At 41.0% G+C, this 13,007-nt stretch overlaps 1 protein-coding gene across 5 annotated transcripts in view; it reads left to right on the top strand.

The window, feature by feature from the left end:
• The window catches only part of CFAP61 (cilia and flagella associated protein 61), a 295,450-nt gene that overhangs the window by 45,639 nt on the left and 236,804 nt on the right, over positions 1-13,007 (top strand). The gene's annotated exons all lie outside the window — the stretch shown is intronic.

The raw sequence follows: 13,007 nt of genomic DNA, 5'->3' as shown, positions 1-13,007 counted from the left end.
CTAGGGATGTGCTTGGTGAAATAAAAGAGAGAAATAAGTAACATTACTCCTGATTTTACCCAGCGCCCCAGGACTGCCATCCCCTGCTCCCTCCCCATGCCCTCCAGGTGGCATGCCAGGCTGATTTGTAAACTGTGGCATCACTCCTTCTGTGCTGTTACTGGCTTTAGGTTTTTAGGTTTTTGAGATCCTTCCAGATGCCCAGGCTCCTGTGGATTCTTTGCCCTGTTCCTAGAGTTAGGGGTTAGAGTTAGGGGGAAAGGAAAATATCCTCTAGGGATGTCTAGGGGGCATTTCTGAGACCCTGAGATCCCAGAGGTCAGAGTTCACAAACTAGAATCCTTCTGGCAGATGGATTGTGTTTGACTTGGAAAGTGATTCATTTTTTAAAAACTTAGTTTTTTTTTTTAAAGATTGGCATCTGAGCCAACATCTGTTGCCAATATTTTTTTCTTCTTCTTCTTCTCCCCAAAGCCCCCCAGTGCATAGTTGTATATTCTAGTTGTAGGTCCTTCTGGTTGTGCTATGTGGGCCGCCACCTCAGCATGGCCTGATGAGTGGTGCCATGTCTGCACCCAGGATCTGAACTGGTGAAACCATGGGCTGCAGAAGCAGAGTGTGCAAACTTAACCACTGGGCCCTGGGGCTGGCCCCCAAAACTTAATTTTTTAAAAACTTTTTGTTTCAACAAAATTTCACACTTGTAGAAAACTTGTAAGTACCCAGGTTTCCTAAATGTTAACATTTTACTACGTTTGCTTTATCATTCCCTTTGCTTGCTCTTTCTCTCTATCTATTTATATAGATAAAAATATATGTGTGTATAACATAAATTTATATATTTTTTTCTGAACCATTTAAGAGTAAGTTGTGGATGTAATTCCCCTTTACCTTTAAATAGTTCAGTGTATATGTCTTAGAAATGAGGATGTTCTCTTAAGTAACTGCAATGCAGCAATCAAGTCGAGCGGTTACGGTCCTGCAATCCTGCTATCTAATCTACAGACCTTATTCAGATTTTACTGACAGTCCTGATAATGTCCTTTATGGCAGAAATAAATCCAGATCATTCGTTGTACTCAGGTGTCATGTGTTCAGTCTCTTATATTCTGGAACAACTCCCCAGTCTGTCTTTGTCTTTCATGACGATGACATTTTTTAAGAGTACAGGTCAGGTGTTTTGTAGAATGTCTCTCAACTTGGATTTGTCCAATGTTTTCTCATGATTTGATTCATGTTATATGTAATTAAATTTTGTTGAATTAGTAGCTAACATTTAAAAATTAGGAAAGAGCATATAACAATTGGAATTTCTAGCTTTCCTGGAAAAATCAGAAGGCCTGCCTGTTGGGCCTGTTTTTCTGCAGGGCCCCAGGGAGTTGGAGCTTTGGAGCAGCTGCCACTGCAGGCAGTGGGTGCCCTCCAGCCCAGCACCATTCACACCGTGCCCTGGGTCTTCACAAGCTTCCTCAGCCCATCTTCTCCATTGTGTGCGAGCACGGTCCTTGTGAACACATCAGGTGTGACCACTGACTCAGGACTTGCCCTATGAGAGTCCTGATTCCACAGTGTCCATCCAGGAAGGCTTTACAACAGGAGGTTTGGGATGGAAATAAAGAAACACGGAACCCATGCCCTCTAGTTTGCCAGCTGTACACCCAGAGGTCCACACCCAGGGGAAAAGTTGGGAAGAGACAAAAAAGAGAGCTGGCAAGCTGCTAGCTTTATTGTGTCTCAGCTCAAAGTGATGAGCAGATCGACCTGGGACTCTAGGTGGCTGATATGAGCAACTCTGTGACTCTTGAGACCATCTCTCATCCTTGCCCCACCCCTGGAGGCATTCACTGAGGGACACTCCTCCCTTACAGAATGTTAGCTAGCAGTGAGTTCCTTCTCTGCATTTGCCCCCACAGGATTTGATAAAGAAGATCCTAATTCTGATAGCTACACATAAGTGTACTGAGGTATCTTTAGGCCTTTATTTGGGTTTGAACCTGCCAACATAGGCCTTCCTGAAAAATAACATGATAGCTTTCTACCTCATGCCGCTCCATCTGAAGCTTTGGGCGTTCTTAAGAGTTGAAAATGCTGAAATAGGGATATTCATGGGGTCTGCCCAAGGGTATGGAGAAACTGTCTGACTGAAAAAAATTGAGACTCTTAGCATCTTAGGGTCATTAGGGAATATGTGCTAACTATTCAGCGTTAGGAAGGATAGGGTCATGACCAATGGCATCTGCTTTATGTGTATATGAGAAATGCGAGGAGAATATTTTAAAGTAGTGGTACTCAAACCTGAGCATGCATTGAAGTTACTTCTTGGGCTAATTAGAACACAAATGACTGGGGACACCCCGCCACCACAGCGTCTCTGATCCTGTAGGTCTGGGATGGGGCCTGAGAATCTGCATTTCTCACTAGTTCTCAGTGATACTGATGCTCCTGGTGTAGGCACCACATTTGAGAACTCTGTTTTAAAGGAATGAAGCTTCCCTCCAAATAGCTTGTTATTGACTAGTGTACAAGGACCTCACAAGGCCAGCCTTTTGTTGATGGTTTTAGGAATTGAGAAAAAAAGCAATTCAAACGTGAGCTAAGATGTTCTCTTTGCATCCATGAGAAATATAGAGGGCAATTTTTTGGTAAAGGGCTTTAAGAGAGGTTTATATAGGCTTGTACTGAAGATTGTTTTTGACAGCAAGATAGTCTTATTTTGAGTGAATTTTCGTGCTTGTCTTTTGCATATCATAATTAAGAAACATGCATAGACCCCTTGGGTACCCAGCCCTGTACCTGAATATTTCATTCATAGAATCCCAAGGTTCAGGCAAAGTTGACCACAAATTATGCTTTTTTTAAAGTGGACATTTGATCTTCATTTTAAAAAGGAGGGTTTTGTGCCAGTTTGTTGAAAAGCATTCAAAGGTGGGAGTTTAGCAGTTTTACTTCTAGGAGGACTTGTTTCGGGAATCCATCATTCTTCGTACACTCAGTTCTCATTGTTTGACAACACTGTAAGGGCTATTTTAAAAATATTGCTTTTCGTGAAAAACATGGAGTCAAAAGTTCTCTTGTTTTGATGACTTGATTAGTGTGAGACTTCGTTCTCCGTCAGTGGTTCTCAAGCTTGATGTGTATGAGAGTCACCTGGAATGCTTTTAGAACATCCCCATGCCACTGGACTTGCATCTAGAATACATAAAGAACTCATGCAGCGACAAAGAGGCAAATCATCCAAATGAAATGTGGGCAAAGGATTTGAATAGACATTTCTCCAGAAAAGATATGCAAATGGCCAGTAAGAATGTGAAATGATTTTCAATACCATTAGTCATTAGGGAAATGCAAATCAAAACTACAGTGAGATACCACTTTACACCCACTAGGATGGTTATCATAAAAGAGACGGACAATAACAAGTGTTGGTGAGAATGTGGAGAAATTGGAACTCTGAGACATTGTTGTTGGGAATATAAAATGGTGTAGCCACTTTGGAAAACAGTCTAGCATTTCCTCAAAAAGTTAAACATGGAATTATCATTTGACCCAGCAATTCACTCCTAGAATTGAAAATAAATATTCACTCAAAAACTATGTACACAAACATTCATAGCAGTATTATTCATAATCGCCAAACAGTGGAAACAGCCCCATGTCTATCTGCTGATGAATGGGTGAACAAAAGGTGGCATATCCAAACAAAGGAAAATTATTAGGAAAATAAAAATTATTAGGAAATAAATTCTTAGGAAATAAAAGGAATGAATTACTGATGTATGTTACAACATATTTGAACCTTGAAAACATCATGCTAAGTGAAAGCAGCCAGACATAAAGACCATGTATTATATGATACTATTTATATGAAAGCCCAGAATAGGCAAGTGTATAGAGATAGAAAATAGATAAGGGGGGGGTGATGGGGAGTGACCAGTAATGGGTATGGGGTTTCTTTGGGGAGGATGAAAACATTCTGAAATTAGTGGTACTGGTGTACACCTTCGTGAATATACTAAAAACCACTGAATTGTGTACTTCTTAAAGGTTTATTTTTATGGTAGGTGAATTATATCTCAATTTTTAAAAATTCTGTTGCTAGGAATCATCAGGATTAATTAAATCAATCTTTTGGGGTGAGACACAATCAGTATGGTTTTTTTTTTTTTGGTGAGGAAGCCTGGTCCTGAGCTAACATCTGTTGTCAATCTTCCTCTTTTTGCTTGAGGAAGATTATCCCTGAGCTAACATCTGTGCCAGTCTTCCTCCATTTTCATGTTTGGGATCCCACCACAGCATGGCTTGATGAGTGGTGTGTAGGTCCATGCCCAGGATCGGAACCTGTGAACCATGGGCTGCTGCAATGGAGCATGCGAGCTTAGCCATCACGCCACCAGGCCAGCCCCCCACAATCAGCATTCTTTAAAAGCTCCCCATATAATTCCAATGTGCAGTCTAGGTAGTGAAACATTTATCTACATGACGGAAAACACATCTGGTGAAGAATGGGATGAATTTAGAGAGATATGGGCATTAGCTACTTAAGGTGAGAACTGTCCCTAAAAATTAGATTTTGGGGTGTTAGTCCATACTAGTTGTTTCTTCTACATTGAAAAGGTTTTTATTTTTATTCTTTCATACTTAGGTTTTTGCATTTTTTTTTTAAAGAGTTGCTTTCATATATTCTCATTGGACCTACAGCTTCAGGTTAATGAAAAAAAAGAAGGGTCAGGAAGTATTTGGGCCCAGCAGGACCATTTTGAAAAGCTATGTCTTTACATGATGAGACAAAAACTACTGAGAAGTAGTATGATTCATACAGACCCCCAATAAGGACTTTTACTGACCAAACTATATGACTCCGGTTTAGTCAGGTCTTTGTTTTTTGGAGAAAAATTTTATTTATTTTTTACAGCTTTATTCAGATATAATTGACATACAACATCGTGTCAGTTTAATGTGTTGATTTAATACATTTATATATTGCAAAATGATTACCACCATAGCATTAGCTAACACCTCCCTCACATGTCATAATTACCATTTCTTTTTGTAGTGAAAACATTTAAAATCTACTCTCTTAGCAGCTTTGAAGTATATAATACAATAGAAGTAATTATAATCACCATACTGTACATTAGATCCCCAGAACTTATTCCTCTTCTAACTGGAAGTTTGTGCTCTTTGGCCAACATCTCCCATTTCCCTCACCCCCCACCCCCCCTACTCCCTGGTAACCACAATTCTACTCTGCTTCTATGAGTTTAGCTTTTTTAGACTCCACATATAGGTGACATCATACAGTATTTGTCTTTATCTGACTTATTTCACTTAGCATCATGCCATCAAGGTCCATCCATGTTGTTGCAAATGACAGGATTTCCTTCTTTCTCTTGGCTGAATAATATTGCATTGTGTGGATAGATAGATATGTACCTACATGCATACACACACACACACACTACATCTTCTTTATCCATTCCTCTGTTGACAGACACTTAGGTTGTTTGCCCACCTTGGTTATTGTGAGTTATGCTACCATGAACATGGGAGTGCAGATACCTCTTCAAGATCCTGTTTTTATTTCCTCCTGATATATGCCCAGAAGTGGGATTGCTAGGTCATACAGTAGTTCTGTTTTTAATTTTTTGAGAAACCTCCATACTGTTTTCCATGATGGGTTCATCAATTTACATTTCCATCAACAGAGCGTGTGTTCCCTTTTCTCCATATCCTTGCCAGTACTTGTTATCGTTTGTCTTTTTGATGATAGCCATTCTAACAGCTGTGAGGTGATATCTCATTGTGGTTTTCATATCTTCTTTATCCAGTCATCAGTTTCTGGGCATTTAGGTTGGTTCCACATCTTGGCTATTGTAAATAACGCTGCGATGAACATAGGGGTGTATGGGAGTCTTGGGATTGCTAATTTCAGGTTCTTAGGATAGATACCCAGTAGTGGGATAGCTGGGTCATAGGGTATTTCTATTTTTAACTTTTTGAGGAATCTCCATACTGTTTTCCATAGTGGCTGCACTAGTGTGCATTCCCACCAACAGTGTGTGAGGGTTCCTTTTTCTCCACAACCACTCAAACATTTGTCACTTTTGGTTTTGGATATTTTTGCCAATCTAACGGGTGTAAGGTGATATCTTAGTGTAGTTTTGATTTGCATTTCCCTGATGATTAGCGATGACGAACATCTTTTCATGTGTCTCTTGGCCATACTTATATCTTCTTTGGAGAAATGTCTGTTCATGTCCTCTGCCCATTTTTTGATCGGGTTGTTTGTTTTTTTGTTGTTAAGCTGTGGAAGTTCTTTGCATATTATGGATATTAATCCTTTGTCGGATAAGTAGCTTGTAAATATTTTTTCCCAATTAGTGGGCTGTTTTTTTGTTTCAATCCTGTTTTCCCTTGCTTTGAAGAAGCTCTTTATTCTGATGAAGTCCCATTTGTTTATTCTTTCTATTGTTTCCCTCATCTGAGGAGTTATAGTGTCCAAAAAGATTCTTTTGAAACTGATGTCAAAGAATGTACTGCCTATATTCTCTTCTAGAAGACTTATTGTTTCAGGCCTAATCTTTAAGTATTCGATCCATTTTGAGTTTATTTTAGTAAATGGTGAAAAAGAATGATCAATTTTCATTCTTTAACATGTGGCTGTCCAGTTTTCCCAGCACCATTTGTTGAAGAGACTTTCTTTTCTCCATTGTAGGTCCTCAGCTCCTTTGTCGAAGATTAGCTGTCCATAGATGTGTGGTTTTATCTCTGGGCTTTCAATTCTGTTCCATTGATCTGTGGACCTGTTTTGGTACAGTACCATGCTGTTTTGATCACTGTAACTTTGTAGTATGTTTTGAAATCGGGGATTGTGATGCCTCCAGCTTTGTTTTTCTTACTCAGGGTTGCTTTAGCAATTCGTGGTCTTTTGCTGCCCCATATGAATTTTAGGATTCTTTGTTCAATTTCTGTAAAGAATGTCCTTGGGATTCTGATTGGGATAGCGTTGAATCTGTAGATTGCTTTAGGTAGTATGGACATTTTAACTATGTTTATTCTTCCAATCCATGTGCATGGAATGTCTTTCCATCTCTTTATGTCATCGTCAATTTTTCTTTCAAGAAAGTCTTGTAGTTTTCATTGTATAACTCTTTCACTTCCTTGGTTAAATTTATCCCAAGGTATTTTATTCTTTTTGTTGCGATTGTGAATGGGATTGAATTCTTGAGTTCTTTTTCTGTTGGTTCATTGTTTGTGTATAGAAATGCTACTGATTTATGTATGTTGATTTTATACCCTGCAACTTTGCTGTAGCTGTTGATTGTTTCTAATAGTTTTCCTATGGGATCTTTGGGGTTTTCTATATATTAGATCATGTTGTCTGCAAACAGCGAGAGTTTTACTTCTTCATTGCCTATTTGGATTCCTTTTATTTCTTTTTCCTGCTGAATTGCTCTGGCTAACACCTCCAGTACTATGTCGAATAGGATTGGTGAAAGTGGGCACCCTTGTCTTGTTCCTGTCCTCAGAGGGATGGCTTTCAGTTTTTGTCCGTTGAGTATGATGTTGGCTGTGGGTTTGTCATATATGGCCTTTATTATGTTGAGGTACTTTCCTTCTATACCCATTTTATTGAGGGTTTTTATCATAAATGGGTGTTGGGTCTTGTCGAATGCTTTCTCTGCATCTATTGAGATGATCATGTGGTTTTTGTTAATGTAGTGTATCACGTTGATAGACTTGCGGATGTCGAACCATCCCTGTGTCCCTGGTATAAATCCCACTTGATCATGGTGTATAATCTTTTTCATGTGTTGCTCTATTTGGTTTGCCAGAATTTTGTTGAGGATTTTTGCATCTATGTTCATCAGTGATATCGGCCTGTAGTTCTCCTTCTTTGTGTTGTCCTTGCCAGGTTTGGAGATCAGAGTGATGCTGGCTTCATAGAATGTGTTGGGGAGTACTCCATCTTCCTCAATTTTCTGGAATAGTTTGAGAAGGATAGGTATTAAATCTTCTTTGAATGTTTGGTAGAATTCTCCAGAGAAACCGTCTGGTCCTGGACTCTTATTTTTGGGGAGGTTTTTGATTACTGTTTCTGTTTCTTTACTTGTGATCAGCCTATTCAGATTCTCCATTTCTTCCTGGCTCAGTTTGGGGAGGTTGTAAGAGTCCAGGAATTTGTCCATGTCTTCTAGGTTGTTCAATTTGCTGGCATATAGTTTTTCATAGTATTCTCTTATGATCCCTTGTATTTCATTGGTATCTGTTGTGATTTCTCCTCTCTCATTCCTAATCTTATTTATTTGAGATTTCTCTCTTCTTTTCTTGGTGAGTCTGGCCAAGGGTTTGTCGATTTTGTTAATTTTTTCGAAGAACCAACTCTTTGTTTCATTGATCCTTTCTACTGTCTTTTTCGTTTCAATATCATTTATTTCTGCTCTTATTTTTATTATTTCCCTCCTTCTACTGACTCTGAGCTTTGTTTGTTCTTCTTTTTCTAATTCTGTTAGGTGTCGTTTGAGATTGCTTATGTGAGATTTTTCTTGTTTTGTAAGGTGAGCCTGTATTGCGATGAATTTCCCTCTTAGGACTGCTTTTGCTGCATCCCAAATGATTTGGTATGACGTGTTCTCATTTTCATTTGTCTCCAGATAATATTTGATTTCTTCTTTAATTTCTTCAATAATCCATTGTTTGTTCAGTAGTGTGTTGTTTAGTCTCCACATTTTGTACCTTTCTCTGCTTTATTCTTGTAGTTGATTTCTAGTTTCATAGCATTGTGATCAGAAAAGATGCTTGATATTATTTCAACTCTCTTGTATTTATTGATGCTTGCTTTGTTTCCCAAAATATGGTCTATCCTTGAGAATGTTCCATGTGCACTTGAGAAGAATGTGTAACCTGCTGTTTATGGATGAAGTGTTCTATATATATCTATTAAGTCCATCTGGTCTAATTTTTCATTTAATTCTATAATTTCCTTGTTGATTTTCTGTCTGGATGTTCTATCCATTGGTGTTAATGGGGTGTTGAGGTCCCCTACTATTATAGTATTGTTGTTGATGTCTTCTTTTAGTTCTGTTAAGAGTTGCTTTACAAATTTTGGTGCTCCTGTGTTGGGTGCGTATATATTTACAAGTGTTATGTCTTCTTGGTGGAGAGTCCCTTTTATCATTATATACTGTCCCTCTTTGTCTTTCTTTACCTCTTTTGCTTTGAAATCTACTTTGTCTGATATTAGTATAGCAATACCTGCTTTCTTTTGTTCATTATTAGCTTGGAGTATTGTCTTCCATCCCTTCACTCTGAGTCTGTGTTTGTCTTTGGGGCTGAGGTGTGTTTCCTGGAGGCAGCATATTGTTGGGTCTTGTTCTTTGATGCATCCTGCCACTCTGTGTCTTTTGATTGGAGAGTTCAATCCATTTACATTTAGAGTGATTATTGAAATGTGGGGGCCTACCGCTGCCATTTTATGTCTTGTTTTCTGGTTCTCTTCAATTTCCTTTGTTTCTCGTCCATGGTTTAGTCTGTTCTGATGGAGAGCTGCTACTCTCTGTTGTTGTCCTTCTACTTATCTCCTTTGTTCTTGGTTTTGTAGTCCCTTTCCTTTTTTTGATTTTTCGGGAATGAGCGTTTTCCTGAGCATTTCTTGAAGAGGAGGTTTGGTGGCAATGAACTCCCTTAATTTTTGTTTATCTGGGAAAGTTTTTATTTCTCCATCGTATTTGAAGAATATTTTTGCTGGGTAGAGAATTCTCGGCTGCAGGTTTTTGTCCTTCAGATTTTTGAGTATATCATTCCACTCTCTTCTAGCCTGTAAAGTTTCTGCTGAGAAATCTGCTGAAAGCCTGATGGGGGTTCCTTTGTAGGTCAATTTCTTCTGCCTGGCTGCCCTTAGTATTCTCTCCTTGTCATTGACTTTTGCTAGCTTCACTACTATATGTCTTGGGGTTGGTCTACTTGCATTGATAAAGTTTGGAGATCTATTGGCTTCTGTCACATGAAGTTCCATCTCTCTCCCCAGGTTTGGGAAGTTCTCAGCCATTATTTCTTTGAATAGGCTTTCTGCCCCCTTCTCCCTCTCTTCTCCCTCTGGTATACCTATAATCCTTAGGTTGCATCTCCTAATTGCGTCAGATAATTCTTGGAGAGTTTCTTCATTTCTTTTTAGTCTTAGCTCTCTCTCCTCCTCTGCCTGCAGCATTTCTATATTCCTATCTTCCAAATTGCTAATTCTTTCCTCCATATTATTGGCCATACTGTTCAGTGCGTCTAGATTTTTCTTAATCTCCTCTATTGTGTTCTTCATTTCCAGTATTTCTGTTTGGTTCTTCTTTATAGTATAGAACTCTTTTGTGACATAGCTCCTGAACTTGTTGAGTTGTCTATCTGAATTCTCTTTTAACTCATTGAGTTTTTTAATGATGACTGTTTTGAAGTCATCATCATTTAGGTTGTATATTTCATTGTCTTTGGGATTGTTTTCTGTGTGTTTGTCATTTTCCTTCTGTTCTGGAGATTTAATATATTTTTTCATATTGCTTGATGGTGTAGATTTGTGCCTCCGCATAGAGATAGAGTTTAGTTACTGCTTCCACTTGTTTCTACTGGTGTGGTGGGGGGACAGCTGTTTATACTGCTCCAATCAGGAACCCTATCAGCTGTTGCTAACTGGGCCTGGGCCCCTCCTCACAGTCACAGTGATCCTGTGAGTTCCCTCTTCAGCTGTGGAGGTCATCACAGGGGGGCTTCAGACTGCTGGTGCCTACTGTTGCAGACCACCTAGACGTGCTCCCTCCTTAGGTTCTGCAGTGGTTTTATGGGCTTTCCCAGCAGCCAGGGGCAGGATCACTTATATCTGCAGCTCTGTCACTGTTGGTGCCCACAAAATCTCGCTTGTCCACTATGGTCACAGCAGAGCTATGGGCATTTTCTACAGTCTGTGGTTAGGTCACCTAGCTATGCTACTTTTGTCCCAGGGTCTTCCAGCCTTGTGGTTGCTGGATGGGTGCTCTCTACTAGTGTTGTACAGAGGCTATCGCTGAGGCTTCTGTGAGACTGTAGAGTTTCCTCCTGGGCCACAGAGCCAGGTTGCTGGAACTCCACCCAGCCCCAGTCCTCTCCCCTAGGATCTCGGTGAGCCCATTGCCCTGTCTGGGGAATAGCCTGATACCTTGAGTTCAGTGGCAGCTGGTTGGCTGCTGCCCTGCCTGGGATTCTCCTCTTTGGGACCCTCCCAGCGTTGTGGATGCTGGGTGGGGCCTCTCCGCTAATGACAGGCAAAGACCCTGCCTGCTGCCTGGAGGGGACTTCAGAGTTTCTCCCCCAGGCCGCGTAGCCAGCTGCTGGAGCTCCACCCAGCCCCGGTCCTCTCCCAGGAGATCTCTGGTAGTCCTGAGCCCCTCCTGGGCGAAAGCCCGGTCAGTGGAGCTGGCGGCAGCAGCTGGCGGCCCGGCGCGCCATTTGGGATTCTCTCTGGGAGCCCCCAGGCGTTGTGGGTGCTGGGAGGAGCCTCTCCAATAATGGCAGGCAAAGACCCTGCCTGCTGCCAGGACGGGACTTCAGAGTTTCTCCCCCAGGCCACGTTGCCAGCCACTGGAGCTCCACCCAGCCCCGGACCTCTCCCAGGAGATCTCCGGTAGTCCCGGGCAAAAGCCCGGTCAGAGGAGCCTGCAGCGGCAGCTGGTAGGCCAGCGCGCCGCTTGAGATTCTCTCCGGGGGCCCCCAGGCTTTGTGGATGCTGGGCGGGACCTCTCTGCTAATGGTGGGTAGGGGTTTTCCCCACTGCCTCCGGTGTGTAACTCTGGAGCTTCCCTCTGGGCTCAGGTGTAATTGCGGGGGGCTTAGGTAGGGCTCTGTTCACGTGTTTCCACCGTCGCTCCTCTGGTGTGCGCTCCCTCCTGCCCTTGGCGTGTGGCGATGTTCTGGCGGCATCCGCTGGAAGAAAGCCGCCCGCAGGCTCTAGGCTGTTTGGGGGTTGGGGTCAGAGAGTTTTCACCTATCTCCACCTCCTCCCGGAGGGAAGTCCATCCGCCTTCCGATGTATAGCAGTGTGGGTCTCTCCAACGTCCTGAGATGCTATATAGATATCCTTTGTCAAGCGATGAATGTCCAGTTAGTTGTAGATTCGAAGGAGGAGAGACAAAGAAGTCTGCTCATGCCGCCATCTTGGATCTTCCTCCCTTCTGCCCATTTTTAAGTGGATTTTTTTTCTACTAAGTTGTATGAATTCTTTGTGTATTTTGGATATTAACACCTTATCCAATATAGGGTTTGCAAATATTTTCTCCCATTCAATAGGCTGCCTTTTCATTTTGTTGATGGTTTCTTTTGCTGTGCAGAAGCTTTTTAGTTTGGTGTAGTCCCACTCACTAATTTTTGCTTTTGTTGCTTGTGCTTTTGATGTCATAGCCAAAAAAATCACTGCTAAGATCAATGTCAAGGAGCTTCTTCCATGTGTTTTCTCCTGGGGGTTTTACCTTTTCAGGTCTTATGTTTATGTCTTTAATCCATTGTGAGGTCATTTTTGTGAGTGGTGTAAGATAGGGGTCCAATTTCATTCTTCTGCATGTTGATATCCAGTTTTCCCACCATCATTTATTGAAGAGACTATCCTTTCGCTGTTGAACATTCTTCATTTCCTTTGCAAATACTAGTTGGCTGCATTTGCGGAGGTCTATTTCTGGGATCTTGATTCTCTTCCATTGCTCTGTGTGTCTGTTTTTATCCCAGTACCATACTGTTTTGATTACTATAGCTTTGTAAAATAATTTGAAATCAGGAATTGTGACGCTTCCAGCTTCATTGTTCTTTCTCAGGATTGCTTTGGTTATTTGGGATCTTTTGTGGTTCCATACAAATTTTAGAGTTGTTTTTTTAATTTCTGTGAAAAATGCCAGTAGTATTTTGATAGGGATTTCATTGAATCTCTGGATGGCTTTGGGCAGTATGGCCATTTTAACAATATAAATTCTTTTACTCCGTGAACACAGGATATCTTTCCA

The sequence above is a fragment of the Equus asinus genome, chromosome 15, assembly GCF_041296235.1.
Source record: "Equus asinus isolate D_3611 breed Donkey chromosome 15, EquAss-T2T_v2, whole genome shotgun sequence".
NCBI classification, from domain to species: domain Eukaryota; kingdom Metazoa; phylum Chordata; class Mammalia; order Perissodactyla; family Equidae; genus Equus; species Equus asinus.
The sequence above is the reverse complement of the archived record's forward strand: the minus strand, read 5'-3'. Positions and strand labels throughout refer to the sequence as shown.